Here is a 21,432-nt window from a genome sequence, read left to right as displayed (position 1 = left end):
TGCCTGTGTTGGAAAAGGTGGGGCAACAGGGGCAGGCACAGCTGCAGCCCACAGAGAGGGGTCTGGCCTTGGCAGGGCCCTGGCAGGCGTCAGTTCTGCATGCAGTCTGTGGGGAGGTCAGCTCAGCAGACCAGAAGAGACTGAGAGGTCTTTATGGAACACGTACTATGTCAAGCAAGTCTTGGGTTTGATTATGCCACATGTCGGAGGAGCAAGCCCATCAGGAACATCTGTCCAGGACACCTGGGGCAGCAAGAGCCCCACTCCAGCCTGCCTACCTCCAGCCGCCTTTCCTTCACCCTTTGCTGCTCCACAAGCCAGTGGGCTAGGCACCTGTTTTCTTAGGGCTTACCTACTGTAGCTCCTTTCACCAGGAACACCCTCCCTCATCTCCACCACTTCAACCCAGGATGTTTGTGGACCCATAAATACCACTTATTCCAGGAATCTTTCCTGGACCCCCCTCAACTATGGAGGTCTCCCCATTCTGGTCCCTACTCTCCTGCCTCCTCCCTACCCACCCATATGCTGCAGCCTCTACCTTGGTTCAGGAAAGCACCTGCACTCTGGCCTCTTGTCAAGCTGGGACCTGGGTCTTCTTGTTCCTGTCACCCCCACAGGGCCCCACAGAGAGCCTGGACATTGGGAGGGCACATGAAGTATTGACATAAGGACTTTTGAGTGGCATCCCCAGGAGCCTGGAGGTATTCCCAGGAAGATGGTCTGGTCTAGGCATGAGAAGTAAAAGCTTTGGCATTAGATATTACATATTGTATAGGTAAGTCACTTTGCCTCTCAAAGCCTGTTTCTTTATCCATATAATGAGAGACATGTTATGTACCTAGCAGGGGTAGTCTGAAGACCCAAAGCATGTAATACCATGAAGGCAGGACCTGGCACTCAGCAATGGCTTAATAAAGGGGAACCACAGAGAGACTCAGGTATCCCCAGGAAGGGTAGGTCCTATAGGCTGGCAGGCAGGAAAGGCTTCCTGGAAAAGTAGGAGAGATTCCAGCTTGGCCTCGAAAGATGAGCAAGATGGGGTGGTCGTATTAGAGAGGGAAGGAAGGGAGTCTCCCTGGAGCCAAGCATAAACTGAACCAGGACCTGCCCTCCCGAGTCATTGACCCAGCTCTGCCTCCATTTGGGTCAGTAGAACTGGCCTTAGCCTTGGCAAATGTCCTTCAATAACAGGAGGCTGTCCTCACCTCGTCTGGCCCCTCTGATGTACCTATTCTCTGCCTCCTTAGGCTGGACTCAGTGGTCCCCAAGGGCCCCAGCAGGACACACTCCATGTATGGGCTGACTGCCAGTGCTTGCACCTGCCAGCGGCTACTTTGACTTGCTCACTAGTTCCTTGGGGACATCCAGGGATGCGATGGTTCCACAAATGCCCCAGCTGAGCATGACACAGATGCAGCATGACTGCCAGATGCAATCAGATACAGACCTCACCTCTGAAGGCATCAAGAATCTTTCAAGGACCCTCCTCACAATGATCGACCCCTCTTGTACTACAGTGGGAGCTCCTTGGTTAGACCATGGTCATTGTGAGGGTCACTGAACTCAGAGGATTTGACCGAGAGAGGATACTGATTAATCAGGTAGGTTCTGACAGGTGTAGGAGGCTTGATCCTTGGCCTCTGGGAACACTCCACTTAGTGGGGGAATATGACATAGGAAAAAACAGTGAATACCCCAAACCATGTAAAATCGTGTCACTAGGTGAATGTGGTTGCTCAGCACTGTGAGACTTGAGTGGTCAGGGAAGGCTTGCTGAAGGAAGGGTCCTTGAAACTGACACAGAAAGACAGGGAGGGCTTGGGTGGATGAATGGCGGCATGTAAGGAGAGAGCAGCCCTGGAAGAGGGTCTGAGCAAAGGCCCGAGGCAGGACTGGGCTGGGTTTGTGCAGGGAACAGTGAGGAGGCTGTCTGCCCCAGCCCCAGCTTCTTTGCTCGACCTCTTCACTGGGGCGGAGAGGGGAAACGCAGCCCCCTGGGGGAGCTCCCAGCAGAGGAAGAGAGACCGATGGTGTGGCCTCACAGGCAGTGTGGGGCAAGGCCCAGTTCAGGGGTGGCAATGAGTCAGGATGTTGGTCCCTGTACCCAGGATTCCAGGACCCTGGGTGGCCTCATCCTTGGAGATGGATCCTTGGCTGTGTGAGTACAGGGAAGCACAGTGTTCCCTTTACTGCCTCAGCTGCCCTTACAAAGCTCGAGTCCCAGCTTGGGCAGGATGGAGGCTGGCATGCGTGTCCAGCCAGACGGCCAAAAGGCCTGCTCCCCCAGGAGCCCTGTCTTGGTGGTCCCATTTCCACCAGGAGCCATCCTGGACAGTCTGGTATTTTCCTCAGAGAGGTCTGGTCCAACCTGCTCTTTTAAAGATAAGGAAATTAGGCCCAGGGAGAGGCAGGGATTGTCTCACAGTTGTGGTGTGCAAAGACTCAGGTTCTAGGCTTAGGTCTCGGTTCTGTCCTCTGGGCCACCTCCCCGCCACTGCAGCCTTCCAAGTCCTCAGAACCCCTCTTGGGAAGACCCTGTCCTAAACATCTGTGCCGGGTGCAGGGGAGTCCCCTTGGCACCACATGCAGTGGTGTGTGTAGGACATAAGCCCTAGTGCTGGGTTTGCCCCTGCCCCGAAGCCTTCATTCCACTGTGGCAAGAGAAAATGAGGACAAATAAAAGAAAAATTCTGTCCTCGGAAGAGCATTAGGTGTCTGAACGGCTTCCAAATAAATAAAAGTGTCCTCGTAGCCCCGGCTGGCTCTGACAGCAGCTCTAACTCTCTGCGAGACATGTTTGTCTGCCTCCAGGTGGAAGGGAAGAGTGTCAGTGGTGGGCTAAGCCAGGCTCTGACAGAGCAGCCTTCCATCACCACCTAACGCCCCATCAATGAAATGGCCACGGCAAATTGCTTCTTCTGATAGCCACCCCTCCAGGCCCTCAGAGAGTGGAGGAGCACGTTGGCCTCTCCCCGTGAGGGCCAGAAAGGGCTTCCAGGCTGTTCCAGTCCCTGCTTGTTGCTGGGATCCAGTTGTCGATAATTCTGGAAACAACCTGTCCCTAACGTGCTCATTTTGCAAACGAGGAAACTGAGGCACAGAGGGCTTTGGCAACTTGAATGAAACCAGCAGGGTAGGCATGTGTCTCCTGAATGAGTTAGCTCTGCTCAGAGTGAGAGAGCCATTCCCTGAGAGGAGGCTCTCCAGAGGCCTCCCACCCCTCACGGCCAACCACCTTCCCCTCCACAACAGCAGAAGGCACTTGAGTGACAGCTGTTAGTACTGATGGACACAGACTGGCAGGAGAGATCCAGGCTAGACCCCAGGAAGTACCTTCTCGAGCAATGGACTAGGGAAACTCCCTGAGGAAAGTCCTCGAATCTTCCGCTTTTTCTGCTAAAAACATCTTAGGCCTTTGCCCATCCACTGGGTAGTGGATTAGCCTCTGCTAGGTGGTTGTGGGGAGGGCAAGACCTGGCTCCACCATCGCTTAATTTAACTGATGGCTGCTGTTCCTGTGAGGGGCAGTTAGCACTTCATTTGTTGAGCCTGAAAGACGGATGAGGCCAGGTGTTCTTCTTCGATTACTGAAAGACGATGAGGCATGGGGGGTGGTAGCAGGGCCAGCAGGAGAAGCGTGTCATGAAAGGCTGGAAGGCCCCAGAGAGGCTGCCCTGCTCATCTCATGAGTCCCCTGCCTCCTGGGGGTGGTGCTGGCACTCCGGACCCTCCTCCTGAGTTCCTTGGACACCAGGCAGGGAGGAGAAAGGAGGCTTTCCACCAAGAACCAGCCCAGTTTTCCCATGAGTGCTGTGGCCGGGTGTCTCCACTCCCGGCATCATGGCGCCATCTGTAGCCCTCCCTGCTTTCCCTATTCCCAGGCCTGAGGTGAGGCGGGGCAGGGAGTAGGGAGGAAGGAGGCAGGCACTGTCATGTGGGGTGGCATGCAGGGTCTCTGGTCCCACTCCCCACATAAGAACACAGGATATGGTGAGGCCAAAAAGGAACACCCACGGAGCCATAGGTAGGGGAGTCATACCATTACATTCTTGCTGGCGGCTGGGTTGGAGACACAGGAAGCAGGAGCCACACGATCCGCAACCCGCCGTCCACCTCTTTCTGCCAACCAACCCCACTTGCTAGCTGCAATCCGCCCTGCCAACTGCAATCCACTCTTGCTAGCTTAGCCACCATCTTCTTGCTACCCCCATTTTCTGCTAGCATAGCCACAGCAGTTATATTAGTGGCCAATGGCTCACTGGTTACAGCTGACGGCCAACTAGCCACAGCTGATGGCCATCCAATCACAGTTGATGGCCATTTACTACTTGAGCCAGCACCTTTCCACGTGAGGCCGAGAGCCTGGAAACTGCACTCCTCGCTCTGTCCCCACAGGCACTCATCCCCTCCGCTGGTGGGAGAGGCCTAGGGATATAGATCATGGAGGGGCTCTTCTCAGCCCGGATCTGTTCTCACCGTAGCCAGGCTGTTAACTGCAAACGTAACCCAAGTACACTTATGATTCAGTAACTACCCAGGCCTTTGAAGGAGCAGGGTCTTTTGCAAACCAGTCTCCCTATGAAATCTTCAATGGCACTGGCCCGAGGCGGAATGGGTGAGCCATTAGGATCTGCTGAAGGAGGTCGGGCCAGATTGGAGACTACTCTGCTGGCTGGGGATGCAGTGGAGTTCGGGGACACACAAGACAGGCCCAGGTTGGGAGGGCAGGCATCCGGGCCGAGAGCTCCAGCTCCTCAGGCCACAAAAGGGCAAAGCAGGCAAGGCTGTCCCTCTCCTTGGTCTGGGTAGAAACACACTCCTTCCTCTCCTCTGCCAGTGTGAAGTAGTACCAGGTTAGGGAAATGAAGGCAGCATCTAGTCTTAATGGGAGGCACAGCCTGTGAAGTGTGGCAGGGATTGGAGTTGGGGGGACAGGCAGGGCAGAGGCTGACCTGGGATCATTGTACCCTAGGTGGGCTAGCTGAGGAAGTGGCATCACTGCCCAGAAGGTATGGGGAGGGGGAGGGGCATGAGTGCCACAGCCGAGCATGGCTTGCAAGGATTCTGTATTCCTTCCCAACTGGGCCTGAGCAGGTAGGAACCCACCTGGCCATCTTGGAGATTATCAAGCCCCAGAATCTCTTTCAAAGGATAGCAGGACCTCTGTGGACCTCTCACTCTATTCCATAAATAGGCAAATTGAGCCTCAGAGATGCTCTGGGCTGGGCCCAAAGTCACATGTAAACAGAGGCACCTGGAACCAGAACCCAGGCCCCCTCGGTCCTTGCTTGGGGCCATTCACGGCTCTCTCTTGTGGTCAGAGCTAGCCCATGTCCCCATCCTGGGTGTCTGTTTTCCACTTGCTGATTAGGGATCGGTACTGTGGCCAGCAGAGCCAGGCAGGTGCCAGGAAAAATGCAGATAGTGAGCTCCCCTTTGGTGGCCTAAGACAGACCACAGAGGTCTGAGAATCTCCAAGGCAGAGCCAAGTCCTTCCCTGCAGAGTAAGGCTGTCAGAGAGCTTTGCTGGGCTCCAGGCAGGCAGAAGGGGGTGCTTGGGAAGCTGCACCTGTGTAGGCTGGTGAGCTTCCAGAGAAGGGTGAGGAGGCTTCTGCCTGCGTATGTTCCCACCAGCTGGACAGGCTCCCCACTACCTACTGCCACCCTCCCTGAGCCCAGCCTGGCAGCTCCAGAGCACCTTCTTGCTGAGGTCTTAATTTCTAAATGAGTGAGGAGGAGCTTTGGAGAGGCAGAGGCGGATGGAGAGACAGCGAGAGAGACAGAGAGACCTCGGGGAGAATCAGGATGTGGACTCAGCAATTTGCAATGAGCCACTCAGGTCTCGCCTGAAGGTCTAAGCCAGCTGCCGTGGGTGGCGGGGAACAGGCCATGGACAGGAAAGACGGGCGATGAGTCAGGCATGGGCAAGAGTGGGGGATGGTACTCAAACCCAGGCCAGTCTATATGCCAGGCAGGCTCAGGCCCCCGGGAGGGGAGGGTATTATCAAGTGTCGGTGAATGACGACATGACTACATGATAAAGTATCACCTCCACAAAACTGGGGTCTGGGGTTAGGCCTGCCAGTCCTGTGGGTCAGATCTCTAGGAGCGAGCTGTACCCTGCCCTCAGAGCTCCATGTGACCTCCCCCGTTCCTGTGCTGCTCTCAGCCAGCTACATGTCGCATAAGCCCTGGCCACTCAGTGCCCCTCCATACACACACTAGCTATTCTGCTGGACACTCAGGGGCAGCTGCTATCCATTCAGGCTGGCCTTAGAACACTGACCAAGCTGCTTTTGTAGAAAGCTGGGCAGATCTGGCATCTCCTCACCCCAACCTCTGCTGACCCCCTCGCCCTACAGATCTGCTCTCGGCAGCCTGGGGACCACACTTTGACCACATTGAGGGTCTTGCTGCAGCTTCCGGGTAACCAGGCACTGAGGAGCTTCAGTACCCCCGCTGGGGTGCACCTACTCTGACTTCCCCTGGGTACTGAGAACTTTATGTTCACTGTACAGAGGAAAAGGGCTTGTCTGGTCACTGGCTTTTCTGTGATTTCCAAGTGAGAATTCTTAATGTTCCCTCTTGAAAGTGAATGAGAATCACAAACCCCGTCATTCCCCCTCCCCTCCAACTCCTCCTTCCCCACTACATACCAGGCATGGGAGGAAAAATGCTTAATTCTCACAGTAGCCTTCCAAGTAGATGGCATTAGCCCCATTGAGCAGATGAGGAAACTGAGGCTCCAGTAATTTTGAGTGAGTTGTTCAGTCTGGCTGGGAAGCAGTGGAGATGGGATCTAGCTCCCAACCCAGCTTCTCCTGGGTTGACGATGAGGAACATGTTGCAATCTTTAAAAAAATGTTAATAAGCCTGAGCATATGACACGCAAGTGAGCACTTCCTCCCCGCTGCCAGGGTGGCAATGCAGCCTTTGGGTTTGACCAACATCTAACAGACCCCCTCTCTCTTGCTTGGCCTGAACCTCTCTGCTCTGCCTGCCCAACCCAAGTACCTCTGGGTAGAGCTTTAGGAAGCAGTTGGGGACCTGTCCCCATATTGCCAGTGAGCAGGCCTCGGATCCCACAGATCCCACAGGTAAGCCAGGGACCCCCTCACGCCCCCTCCCCTTCCCATTCGTGGACCCCCTGGCTCAACAGCGCTGAACATCTGTACTTTGGGATTCTGAGAACAGGGACTGCTTTCTATTGCGGACATATGGGAAGGCTTTCTGGAGGTAGAGGGAAGGACATTCAGGTGAAGGGAACATTAGGGAACTAGTAAAAGGTGTGAAGGTATCATCTGCTCCAGGAAAGCCAGTGAAGCATTTAAGGTCTGCTCTGTCTTAAGAAGTGAGGCTTCTCCATGATGAAAGGGCACGCAGCACTGAAGCAGGCAGGCCAGGAGGCTGGGGTGGGTGGGGTGGGGGGAGCTGATATAAGCTGTGGCTGCAAATCATGGGAGAAATGTCCCATGAGCACAGGGTGGAAAGGACATCCCAGAGTCTTGGGCTGATTTATAGCTGGGGAGGCAGCGGACATCCACTGGGCCTAGGTGACCTTGAGCTCATTACCTGATGTTACTGTACCTCAGTCTCCTGGAAGGTAACATGGGTTCAAGAAGCCCCCTTATCTTCCTCTCAAAGCTGCTGGGAAGCCACTGGGGGCTTGATCCATTGCTGAATCATAAGCATTCGTAGAAGGGCTGCACCCGTTTTACCCTCCAGGCCCATGGGTGGAGGTGGGGCAAGAATGCCACCCCCACCCCTACATACCACCCAGCTGAGGCAACAAGCCAGGTGCAGCACATGCTAAGGCTGCCCCAGACAGCTTGGAGCTGAGCCCCACGCCAGTGGCAGGACTGGGATGGAGCACATTCAAAGTGATGGGTGAGTAAGGTGGGGGCAATAGGAGGTGGGTGGTCCAGGTCAGTCTGGAAGCTTGTCTACTGTTAGAGAGGTCCCAGGGAAGATCTCAGGGTCTAAACAGATTTGCCTGTTAAATTGGTCAGTTGGGGCAGCTGCCCAGCAGGGAGGGGTCCATGGAAGTCCCTCTTCTAAGACACTGGATTTCCAACTGTCTTTTTATGCAACAGGAGATTCATTTTACACTAAATTTGATGCAGATCTCATATGTGACAGATTGAAGTAGGGTGCTCTGATGGTGGATGGTGGGGTGGGGCTCCCAGAACAGAGTTAAGGCGTACACTCTATGTCAAGGGAGAACATGGGAGGGCCCGGGGCTGGGCATAAGGCCCCCGCTCCAAACAGGGTCTGGACTCTTTTCAACCCTCCTTGGATGACCTTGGGAGAGGCCTTTTACAGCTGTGGGCCTCATGCTCCTATCTTTGGAATGGGTACCCTTGCCCTCAGTTGCCGGAACAAAGGCAGAGACCTCTCTCCTGGGCTGCTCCCCATCACAAACAGGGGGCATTTATTCATCCTCCCCAAGTACTGAGATCTTGGCGAACTCATCTGCCTCCTGGCTTAGCTAATTGGAATCGCTTCCCCCCATCTCCTCTGCCTCTCAGTAAATTATGTGAATTCCCCCAGTCAGAGGCCTGGGTGATGGACAGCCCTGTCACAGCAGCCTAAGTGTTTGGAGAGCAATTGTTCTGTGGAAGGCTGCCATTCCTCAAGCCTGTGCTATGCGAGGCACAACAGGCAGAGCCAGCCGGGCCCTGCCCGCCCGGCCCCTGCCCCTGCCCCGCCCCTGCCCAGCCACCAGAGCCTGCTTTGCCAAGCCCGCCATGCATGGCTTCCGGAACGTTATCCTTGTCATAACAATCAGAGCAGCAGAGAGGTATTGCTCCTAAACCCTCAACACACATTTTTATAACCTTTCTGTTTAATAAGAAAGAGACAGCTCCAATTAGCTGGGAATATTCTGCAGAAATGGGATTATTTTAAAAGCTCCGGCAATATTATAAAATAGCTTCAGTAAGTGAACAGCTGTCGCTGGGCCCCGCCCGCCATGCGCACTGCGCCTCCCGCACCCTCTCATCAGGGGGGCTTCTCTCCCCTTCCCAGCCCTCCAGAGTCCCTGCGAACTCTGCTCTGGCCAGTAGTCAGGGACCCCTCTTCTAGCAGCAGGATATGAGCTGTGGGGTGTGTGAGGTACGGTGCACCCTTGTCCTGGTCTGGAGGAGAGGGGTAGCTTGGACCTCCCCCTGTGGTTGGACCATGGCCTTGCTGGAGTCCTGCCTTTTCCAAGAAAACTTATATGGGTAACCCAACATCATCTCTAGAGCGCCTCCACCCCACACTGTTGCCCTATGACCCGGACATGTCCCCTGCAGTGACAGAACTCCCCTCCACTGCTCAGGCTTTCCCAGCCTCTCCGTTGCTTCGATCAAGGGGGAATGGGCGTCATTACCCCGCAACTCCCTTATGATTACTGGGCATTTTCTGAGTTCACTCTGCCTAGGCCTGCCCCAGGGCCAGGTGAGCGCTGTACTTACGGGGCCCCCTCCTCCTTCTTCTTGGGGCCAATGGCCAACCCCTTTTTGGAGCCTCTTCTACTCCCACCCTGCCCATTGCATTCCTTCTCTCCAGAAGGAATCTTCTCTCTGTTTCTTTGCCCACCACAGCTAGCAGTTTTATTAGTAACTGTGTCTAAGCCCCCAGAGCTGAGGGCAGGGTCCAGGGGTCCTGTCCTTTCTCTTTCTTCCCAGGTCTGCTGGTGAAGCTCTGTAGAAAGGGGTTCTCAACTCCCACCTCCCAAAGTTCTGAGGCCGTGTCTTATCCATAGCCCCCACACTGGCTTCACCTGGGCCACTTGGGGCAGTAGCCTGATGCCACCTCCTCCCTGGAGCCAGCCCAACCTCTGTGGGAAGGAGCTGGGGACAGCAGCTTCAGAGAAATGTGGGTTCTCTTTGGCCTGCTGGGCAGAGGGGCAGAGGGCTCTGCTTTCCCAGCCCTCTATCTGATTGCCCCTCAGCCCACAGCAGTGATGTCCTATGGTGCCGGGTGCCCCTCAAAGCTCAGGATGAACAGCAGACGATATTTGAACACACTTCAGGGACCTCAGAGTCTGGCCCATGGAGCTTGTCACTATGGTTGGGGAAACTGAGTCCAAGCAAGGGGAAGCTCCAGGCTAGAGTCTAAGAGGACGGGAGGCATGAGTCAGGCTGTCTGCCTCAGCTCGGGCATTTGACCATTGTGGGCCCTGGCGCAGGTGATGGTGGGACCCGGACCCTAGGCCCTGGTGTGGTGGGACGGAATGGGTCCTACCTCAGTTGCTCAGCTGACCATAAGCAACTCCCTTCTCTTTCTAAGAGTCAGGACCCAGTGAGGCCCTGCCTCTGAGGACAGGACTCCTGGGGCCGAGGGTGTGGTATGGATGGGACACTGGGGCCAGCTACTGGGCAGGGTGGCCTTCTGTGAGCACTGTGTGGCAGAGCCAGGGGAAGGACTTGCGCCAATGGGGGACGCTTGGGGTCCCCTGATACTTCACTTACTTACACTTGCCAAGTGCCCTTCAGGTCTGGCCAACGAGTATGGGGCCTCAAGGTCCCCCTAGAGGCTAGTGGGAGAAGTAGCTCTGTGGTTAAGGGAACACCTGAACAGTGAGCCCCTCTCAGTGCCGTGGCCCCTATCTCACCAGGCGCATGTCTCAGGGACACTGCTTGGGGAATGGGAACAATTTCGGGACATCTTTGGGAGGAGACCGCAGCCCAGGAACTGCAGCATGATGCAAATGCACCATGTGCTAAATGGGGAAAAATGAATTTTACACCCAGACAAAGTGACTTTTTATCATGTTAACGACCATGGTTTGCTCATCACGTCAGCCGCAGTGAAATGGGGCCCGTGGATGTTTTCCTTTTAGTTCTGCTTTTAAATGGAGGCATTTCCCCCCTCGTCGCAGACAAGCCAAGCCCCTCAGATTGGGATGACAGAAGTGCCGATTCAGCAAAAACAAAATGGAGGAATTTTTTTTTTTTAATCTTCATCTGTGCCTTCCAGCAAGAAAAGAGCTTAGAATGAGGAGCTGGGGTGTGGTATGAGGAGCCCTGGCCTGGAGGCAGGAACTCCGTTCTGGCCCAGCTCATCCCCACCTCCCTGTGGGACCTGGGACCTACCTCACCCATTCCTGACCTCAGTTTACCCATTGGTACCAGGAGGGAAGTGGGCAGGAGCCTAGGTCTCTATAGTCAGAGAGCTTGCTCTGCCCTGGTCCTGGCCCAGGTATCCATGTCAAACTCGTCACACTGGGTGTGTCTGGTCCAGAATTGCCTTCTCCATCAGACTTGGACTTTCAGAGTCGGGGGTGGGGGCGTGTTGGGAAGGGGGTAATCACTGAGTCCCTGGCGCCCCCAGTGGCCGGTACAAGGCCCTGAAGGGAAGGGCACAGATGTTTGCGGATGGAGTGTCCAAGAGGACTCTGTTAGCCAAGTCCCCGAGAGTGTCCCCAGCCCTACACCCTGCGCATATCACTGACACATGGCAACTCCATATTGTGCTCATCAAGAGTCAGGAAACACCATCTGATGCTTGTACAGCTGCCCAGCCAGGCACCCAGCTCCCCAGGAGGAGTCTCTGCTGGGCCCAGTGGGGGAGCGCTCAGTAAGGCGAATAGAGAGGTCTTTGGGGTTGGCATATCTGGAAAACCCCTGCCCTGACATCATGCAGCACTCTCTGGAAGGCTCACCTGGGTCAGGCAGGCAGGGCATTTGACGAGCAGAGATCAGCGGACAATTAGCCAGCCCCACTGAAGGTAATTAATCAACATCCGAGGCCTCCATTTGGGTCTGTGGTGCTCGCTGCCACACCTATGCCCTGCTGGAAGGCAGGGCCTGGGCCAGGCCGACAGGAGTGGGACTCGAGGGCTGTCAGCATCCCCATGGCCAGTGCAAATACCATCACCAACACTGCCTCTGGCCGCTCAGTGCTGCTGTCACCATTGCTGTCACCCTCACGGTACCACCAACACTCAGCCAGGGACGCACTGTCACCATCCCCAACCACTCACCTGTGTTTACTCTTTCTGACTCAAGATGCTTTCACACTGTCCCCTCATTCGATTCTCCCCAATCCCAAAAGACACACAGGTGGCTTTCTGCTGGTGGGGAGACTGAGGCATGGAGAGGGGAAGGGCCACGGGGGTAAGCCAGGGTGAGAACCTGGCTCCTGGCATACAGCCAACCATCACTGCCACCCCGCTCCCAGTACCACCTGCTCACAGAGCAGATCCTTCCTCCCCACACCAGTCAGGATGGGCTCAGTTAGGCTGCAATAACAACTCAAAAATTGTGGTGACTTCAAATAATGAAGGTTTATTTCTTCTTGCTGCCACATGTCCTTCACAGATCTGCTCATGTCATCCTCACACTGAGACGAGGTTGACCAAACAGCCCAAATCTGGAAAACTGTCATGGCAGAGTGAGAGAGGGCCCTAAAACGTCTCACACCAGCCGTGAGCTGCTCTGGCCAGGAAGGGCTGCTCCTGCTGGACACTCATTGGCCAGAGGCAGACACATAGCTCCATTTGACCACCAGGCGGCAGGAAGGGACAATTCTACCTCTGACTAGGAAGCAGGGAGAACAGGGGAATTTGGCAACTGCCAACAGGGGCTATGGGATTTCCCCTTCCTTCCCTCCCTGCCTCCATCTCCCAAACCCGTGCACCAATTCTCCAGCGCCTGGGCCAGTAGGACTCCAAGGATTGAGAGGGGGCTTCCTAGGATTATAGGCTTGGCCTCTACTTCAGGAAAGGATGCTCCCAGGATGTGGCTGGGTGAGCCAAGAAGACCTGGGAACCTGTCCTGTCCCAGTGCGGCCTTGTGGAAAGGGAAGAAAGGTCTGAGTTGGGCTTTGGGCTGTGACTCTGGCCACAGGTGTGGTGGAGGGCTGGGATGTGAGAGGCTGAGGTAAAGACCAGCCAGGAGAGTCTTGTGAGGATTCAGAAAGGGAGAGGCTGGGACAGCTGAGGGTGGGAGTCTCAGTAGAGAGGCCAAGACAGAAGAGAATGAGGACTGAGGTGGCCAGGGAGATCTCCAGCCACTCTGGGTGACCAGCTAGCTGGCTGGTGCTGGGTTGTGAGTCTCATGGCCTGCACAGGCATCCATGGGGCACTATCTGGGCACCCCAATTAAACAATGATCCTCCAAACCTCTAACCTGCAGCGTGGCCTCCCAGGGGAAATCTGAGACTAGGGACTTGGGGGAGGGGATTGCTTGGGGGCTCTGGGTGTCGGGTCTGGAATTCTGGGACTCAGTCGCAAGGCTCCAGATTCCTAGTTTAGTGCTCATTTTGCTCCACCACCATGGGCCAGAGCGGAGGGGGGCAGTGAGGTGGCAGGATGGGGAGGGTCTGCATCCACAAGAGGCCACATCTGTTCCTCCTGGTCCTGGGGTGCCTGTGCCAGGGTAAATGTGGCTCTTCTCACATCATCCATCACTGGGCTACAGAAGGCTGGTCCTGATCAATAAAACAAACAATTATCCTGTCATTACTGATTGCCAGCCTGTGGCAGGAACAGCAGCTGAGGGGAAGCACTTGGGGTCCAGCGGAGCTTCTGATGAGGACAGCCCACACCTGGGTGTTAGCCGAGGTTGGGGATACAGGGGATAAGCATTGTGGAGGCTGCCAGGTAGAGCTGCCCAGGAGTGGGGGAAAGACCCAGAACCCAAAACGTAGGGGGACGAAGCTCTGTCTGAAGGAGGTGGGAGGCAGGCCAGTTCCCACCCAGCTGGGGGAAGAGGCGGCTCTGAATGTGCTGGTTCCCCATTCTCTTCCCCACTTCTTCCTTCTGGTGTCTCTCTCCCTGGGCAGCCCAAGTTTCGGGCAGGGGACGCAGCGGGAAAGGTAGTAACTGAGTAATCCCAGCCCCCAAATTAAGAACCCTCTTCTGCCCCCCTATTCTACCTCCTGCATTTTGCATCTCAGGGATCTCTAAACACTCAGCCAAAATAGTCCTGTCACCACTGTCCTGAGGGCATGTTGTCTTGGCTGCCCAGGCAGAGGAGTGTCTGAGGCAGTGGATATGGGTCTGGCAGCCGGGTGGGGGGAATAAGGGGGAAAGTCAGTGACCACCCCCACTCTGGAGCCTAGGCCTCAGCTTCTGAGAGATGCCCGGCTTCTGGCCTGGGGGTGGAGGACCTGCGACCTGGCCCCACGCCCCCTGAAGGTGCGGCAGGCTGAAGAGCTGCTGACTAAGCAGAGAGGAGCCAGGGCTGCACAGCCATGGCCACCTCAGTCCCCCCAGTTCTGTTCCCTGTCCTATTCCCGGCCCCACAGAGGGGAAATCTCTCTCCATCAGAAGGAAGGGACGAAAGGAGAAGTGATTTATTATTCTATTCCATTATGCCTGTTTCCAGAGAAACTAATTATGGTGCATTGTTGTATTAGATACTTTCAGAAAGATTACATTTTCTTACTTTGGCCGATAAAAAAATTAAATCCATCAGTTTTCCTAAACACATTACAGTAAAGACAGACTTGCTCCTTGTAATTATTAATCAGTCGGATTTAATGCAAAACGTTTGACTTAAGCTCAATACAGTCACGAACAATGTCCCGGGATCGCATTTGGTATTGAAACAATTTTTCAATTTATTAAAAAGTCATTAAGGAGGTTGGGGTGGGAGGTGTGGAGAGCTGAGCTAAGCCGCTGAGTCAGGGTTGTGGATCTAGGGATGGTGGTAGGCAAGGGGGGCTCTGCAAGAGACCCCAGGCTTGTCTTACTCCTAAGCCCAGCTCTACCCAAGGGGCCTGCTCAAGGTGAACCAGGACGCTGAGAAGGGAGTTCCTGCCCCACCCCAGCAACCCTGCCCTATGCCTGTCCCGCTGTGCAGTCTGCCCCTCAGACTGTGAGCTCCATAGGACAGGGTGGTGAAAGTAAAGGGTCCCTCCGGAAATAACTGGGCTTCCTGAGCCCTGAGTCCACTTTTCAGTGGTCCTACAACAGAAAGGGAGAGTCTACCTGATTCCCATTCCTGGAAGGGAGACAGGTCCCTATTGCCAGCTAACTCCCCCGGAGCTCCCAACTGGGGACATGTGGCTATTTGGAAGGACACCTGGTGTGGCTGAGTGCCTTGCTCCAGTCTCTGGCCCTGCTCACTGAATTACTGAATTACTCCTCTGACACTTCCTACTCCCAGGGAGCTTTGCAGCTTAGCCTGAGTTCTGGCTGGGATGGGAGCTGACGGGCAGCAATAGGACCTGGGCTCAAGTCATATCTCCACTGCCTGCAAACTGTTGACCTTGGGCAAGTCCGTGAACCTCGCTGCACCTCAGTTTCTACTCCTGAAGCAAGGGGGCGCTGATGCCTGTCTCCTCATATAGGGCCAGGGAGGTTATAAGATCTGTCTCTGTTTCTCCTGGTCTGGACTGTCACCCCTCTGTCATCAAGGCAAACTTCTGCCTCCTCCCTCAGAGGCTCCTTCACACATGTTCCTTCTGTCTGGAATACCTACCCCCTCCGCCCTTTCTTCAGGACTCTGCTTTAATGACCTTCCTCAGCTCTGAATGGCGCCTCTGCTGGACTTCTTCCTCTCATCACACAGTGCCTCATCTGCCCCTGTTAGGTATGGGCCCTGGAAGGCCAAGTCCTGCCTCTGACATCCACCAGCAGAGCTTAGACTTGGTGTCCTCCCTCCACGTTAGACCCTGACACAGCCTGGACCTTGCTGGACAGGGCAAGCCTCTGGGGCTTTATTTGGAAGATCTGGGACCCCAGAGCCAGAAGACCAGACAATGCGGGGCCCTCATAGGTTCTCTTGATCAATGTGGAAAGACCCCATCCAGCAGCATGACCTCTCGGCTCTGTCCCCTATCCCCACCCCAGTGCCCTGCTCTGGATCTGCTGCCAGGGAGGGAGCCAACCCCACTCTCAGGATGCTCCCTACCCACCCAGAAACCCAGGACAAGTTGGGTCTGGAGGCTAGGACTTGTATTGCCACTGACTGCTGGGTGGTCTTGGCTAGCTCTACCTCTATGTGCCTCAGTTTTCCCCATCTGTGTAATGTCCCCCCACCACCACAGTTGAACAGAGATGGAACTGGGGATCAAATAAGTGAATGGAGCGGACACTCCAGGATAGGATGGAAGAACAGGGCCAGGATTTCAGCATCAGCATAATTGATGGTAACTGATGAGGTAGGAGCTCAGCCTGCTGCATAGGGTTGAGTTCCAGACCTGTCCCATTCCCTACTGTCATAGGCAATAAGGCCACAGAGAAGGACAGCTGGGCACCGGCACCCTGCCCCCTCCCTGAGCCTCTTACCTGCGGGCAGGTGGAATTGAGCATGTTCCAGACAATCCATTTCCCCAGAATTTATGGAGGGTTTTATCTTCCCTCCTTGATCACCGGAGAGGGGAAGGAGAGGGCACGCTTGGCTCTCCCTCCCCTACAGAGGGGCAAAGAACAGCAGCCTGGCCATCCTCGAGCTTGGAAAATACTGTCTGAATCCCACCTCAGCAAGCCCCCCTTCCCACTATGGGGCCTCATCACGGCCCGGGGGGTATGGGGAGGGGATAGCAGCCATTTAAGCTGTCACCAGCTCCATCGGAGGATTTAAATCATTGACACAGAGTAACAGCGCCGTAGATTACAGTGCGGGAGCCACGCGGGCACAGCTCGGCAGAGGCAGAGGAGGGGTGGAAGGGGAGTAAGGAGGTACGGGCTGGTGGAAAGAGCATTGCCCTGGCACCTCAGTTGGGGGGCTTCTCTGCAGCTAAGGTTAGCCCAACAGGGAGCCCCTTAGCACCCTGCCTGCCCCTCCACTCAGACCAGCCACCCACAGAAGCCCCCATCCCCCTGGGCTGCTCTCCAGCTGGGGATCCATCCTTTGTGCCCTCCAGATAATGGCTGAGGTCATGGCTCATGTCTCTCCCAGGCTCCCTGTGGACCTTACACCCAGAGGGCTTACAGCCATGGACACCTCTGTGAGTGGGTGGTGGAAGAGGGCCTGGGGGGCACTTGGCAGGGAGCCTGCCTGCTCCCTTTCACAGGCACCCAGCCATTGTCTCTGATTGCATGGTATTAGCCGTAAATTACAGCCTTTGGGAGGCCGCATGTAAAAATAAAATAAAATCAGTGTCAAAAGACAGAGAAAATATTGATTCTTCAGGGAGAAGAAAGAGTGGCTTGGTTAAATTAAAACTTTGAGAAGGAGAGTGTGGGAAGATGGTCCTTAGGACTAGAGAGCAGCCTGGGGCATGGTGGTCCTGAGATCCTGCCCTTCCAGGCCAGTATGGAGAAGACACAAGCAAGATGGGACACTACTCACTGGGGAGACCTCAAACCCATGAGAGTCACCAGGAGGAACTCCAGGCATTGACTCTCAGGCATTGGGGTGGCAGGGCTCAGGCTGGGCCCAAGCTGGGCCCTGGTTAAGGTTGTGGGAGCTCTCCATGGTGCTGAGGTCCATCTGCAAGGTGAGAGGCCTGCAGCCCATCCTAATATCCCAGCGCAGGGAGAATCCCAGGCCCCTCCTTCTCTGCCTGGGTCTGGGGCCTGGAGGGAGGCCCATACATAGCCTAGCTTGCATTATCCACCCAGTTCCCATTTCCCTTTCCACAAACACTCCTCTCCCGGTCCCTCCTTATCCTCTTCCTCTCCTCTCCTACCGAGAAAGATGGGGAGATTTCTCAAGACTGCCTCAGCAAGGGCAGAAACTATAGACAGATAGACTGCGGGATGGACAGAGGCACTGACTGTCTGGTACATTGACCATCTCCACAATGACATTTCCAGTGCAGGCAGCATTTGCTATTGGGGTCTGATACAGATCCCAGACATACAGCATCTTGAGGCCAGGTACTCAGCATCTCTGCACCCCTGGGCCTGTGGGATTGGGCTGGGGCAGGGAGGACACTCAGAGCATTGGGGGTGTCAAGCTCAAGAGGACAGACAGGAGCCCCTGGAAGGATTGGCTCATAAGGACTGGAGTGGCAGAAAGTGTCTCCCCCAGATTGCCTGGATCCCCAGGAGGCCCCACCTTGAAGGGACCAGGATAATTCTGAAGCTGCAGCTATTTTTCTAGAGAATCCTGGGCTTTAGGGGAACCTATTTGTGTCTTCATGAGTGAAACGCACTGAAAGAATTCTTCTCCCAGCAAGAGCCTCTGGGTCCTTCACTCCCCTACCACAGCCATGGAGGAAAGAGGTTCCAAGCAATCCCTGCCAGGCTCCCTTTCCTGTTCTGAAGGGGGTCATAGCAGGGGCATCTGTAGGGAATTGTCATGAGAGACAGATGAACTGGCCACAGCAAAGGCTGGGCAGCTGAACAAGGCCTGAGTTGGCTCCTGCCAGAGATGGGGGAGGAGATCCTGGGTGAGATACCTCATCACCAGGGGACCTGCCTGAACCTCTCCCCTCTCCTTCACCTGCCCCTGGCCTCACCAAAAGCTGCTGCCACTTCCCAACCCTACTGTCCAGTCCGGCTTGACCTCAAAGTATGGCAGGATGGAGCACTGGAGCAGGCTGGGCTCTGGCATGGCCTACACTCTAGCACCTGCTCCCCAGGTATGCTGTGGCCTGGAGCCCTGCCTGGGAACACCCCCTCTGGTGAAGGTGCCCATCTGAAATGAGGCATCTGGGATGAAGGCTGCCTGCCTTCCTGAAGCAGGGAAGGGAGGCAGCATTTGGTGCCAGGAACCCCTACCCAGCTTCCAGCTCAGTAGCCCTGAGGCTGGCCATGTTTGATTCTCCACTGGCACTCAAGGCCAAAGTGTGGCCCAGGCCTCCTCTGGCCATTTGGGCTCCCCTGACCCTATAGCCCATGTGCAGTTGCCCTGGATGACAGCTCCAGGACACAGGAAGTGCCTGGGGTGGGTGACTCCTAGCGGGCCCCTCAGGGATCTGGCCTAAAAGCCCCTGCTGCAGTGCCTGCAACCTCCTTGGCACGTCCGTACACCTCTGGTCTCCTTGCACCTGTCCTCCCCTTCCTATAGCTTGGCCCCCAGGGCATGCTTTCCCTTCATCCTTCCTTCCTCAGGCCCCCTCACCCCAGAGCCTCTTTGAGTCCCCCCCTTTGAACCTCATCCCTGCTCTGCACCCCTCCCCTGCCCAGCCCAAGGGCCATGCTGGCTGATTTCACCTTGAATCTCCCTTATCACCATCTTCATCTCTTGCTAGGCCTTAGCTAGAGCAAAATCACTTCCTTTGTGCCTGTCCTGAGCAGAGGGCCTGAGCGGGTGCATGGCTATGGTGGGTGGAAAGTCAAGCACTAAGCTCCAAGGGCCTCCTCTGCCTGCTCTTCCTGCCCCCAGGCCCTATCCCTACTCCCCACCCCTGGACCTCCGCATGGGCCTGGCTTACATCAATTTGCTGCCCATTCCCACACTCACTCCCCCTTCTCACCCCAGGCTGAGCTGACCTAGCAGACCCTTGGAACATGCTGGGACCCACACAAGCACATGGCCACATTCCTTTGGACCCCATTTTGCACTTGTGCTTCTCTCTGAGCATGCAGACTCCCCCACAAAAGCATGCTTATGCATATGTCTACCACAGAGCTACAGAAGGTCAGAGTCCCCCACTCCCCTAACCCAGTCCAGATACCTGCTGTATAGATGGGAAAGCAGAGGTGTGGAATGGAAGTGGGCACCATGGCTGTGAGGTAAGGCTTGAAGTTCCAGGGAGGGGTTAGGGGTCCAGCCGGCTTCTGCTACTGCTTCGAAGACAGGTCTCTCTGCTGGGCCAGTCACCTGGGCACATTTTCTCCCCAGCCTTTTTTCCTGTCCAAAACAGTCAAGATCTCAGTGCTTTGCCCTGGAATGCTCCAGCCCCCCCCCCCCATGTCCCTCAACCCCTGCCCTCCACCCTCTCTTCTCTATCCCCAGCTTTCTCTCAGAAAAATCATCCCAGGGTTCAGCCATGCTCGGGAGTTCCAGCTCCAGGATCCTGCTGTGTGACCTCAGGCAGGTCACCTCACCTTTCTGAGTCTCCATTTCTTCAGCGAACGGGGTTGATAACAGAGCTGACCTCACAATCTCACATGCTCTTTAAGAAGCTGAAAGACTTACCTGGAAGGGACTTAGTACAGGGAACAGGGTCCTGTACCCATATAACAGTAACAGCAACAACTGTAATAAATGTGCTACCCTTCCCTGGCCCCACCCTCAAGGATCTTTTCTTCTCCATCAAACTTCTTGCAAGAGTTGCCTGCATCACAGCCACCACTTCCTCTCCACACTCGTACTCCTGTGCATACATGCCACCTGTGGGAATATGCCCCTCAAATCCCCACCGCCACCTGGTACACACACACACACACACATGCACACAAATAGTAAACAGAATATAATTCATTTATAAAGGAGAACCCACTCGTGCCATCCATCTGAAGCTAAAATTCAATACTCCTTGGAATGGCCTGCCAGGCCTTGGCGAATGGAGAGGACAGAGGCTCTGTCCCACTGTTCCAATCTCTAGAACAAGGAACACCAGCCACCGAGGCCCCAGTGTGGGTGGAGGGGGGCAGCATCGCAGCCACCCTTCAAGGTGGATTCTAACAGCCCGGCAGACGAGGGTGCCCGAGCAGGAACGACTCTCACTTCAGCTTCCCGTCCAGCCTCCCAGGCTTCAGCCGGTACCTCGCTGATGCTGTATTATTTTCCTGGGCCTTTTGGGGTCAGTGCAGCCTGACCAGTAGTGGGCTGAGGCCCCTCTAGCTACCTGGATGCCAGCCCCCACTTCAATCCCACTCTTCCATCCTTTCCCCTCCCTCAGCCACCCCCTCTGAAACAAGATCCCCTACCCCTGCCTGCACTCTGTCCCTTTAGAGCCTGTGGCATTTCCCAGGTACCTCTGACGTTTGCATAAACTCGCCCCCCCCACCCCCACCCCACACTCCTTCCCTTCTTAACCTGGAAAACTCCATGTGAGTCAAGGCCCCGTTCAAATGTCCTTCCTCCAGGAAGCCAGCTCTGACCTTCCTGGGAACAGACAAGTCCCAGGCTGTCAGAGTGGCTAGAGCCATGAGGAGGGACACTGCAAGGGAGGCCAGAGGATGTGCCTGGCCCCACCTTGCGGGCCCTGCAGGCTAGGGAGGGGGCTCAGATGCAAGCCAGGCAATGGGGAGCCATGGGGGAGTTTAAGGGGGAGCAACGTGGCCAACTCTAGGTGCCTGGGCGTGGCTTTAAAAGGGCCAGGCCAGCCCTTTCCGCACCCTAAGCCCGGGAGGGGCCAGCCTAGCTGTCAAGGCGCCGGGCTCCCATTAGCGCGGGCGTTGGGCTCGCTCAGGGAGCATTCCTCCTCCTCTCCGGAGTTTATGGCCCGCGGTGCTTCCTCCGCAATGGCCTGTGCTGTTTACGAACCCCTCTCCGGCTTGGAAATAGACTGTCTTTCCTGAACGATTTTCTCTTTTCCCATTTACTAAACATTGATTTCCCCCCTCCTGCGCCTCTAATAGAGCAGAAACCAATACGTCTTTGTTTGCTTTTCTCCCGCGTTCGGGGCGCGGGCTGTGGGGGGCGCCGGCTG

This window comes from Rhinolophus sinicus, linkage group LG10 (genome assembly GCF_036562045.2).
Source record: "Rhinolophus sinicus isolate RSC01 linkage group LG10, ASM3656204v1, whole genome shotgun sequence".
Lineage (NCBI taxonomy): Eukaryota > Metazoa > Chordata > Mammalia > Chiroptera > Rhinolophidae > Rhinolophus > Rhinolophus sinicus.
This window is presented reverse-complemented; position numbering follows the sequence as displayed.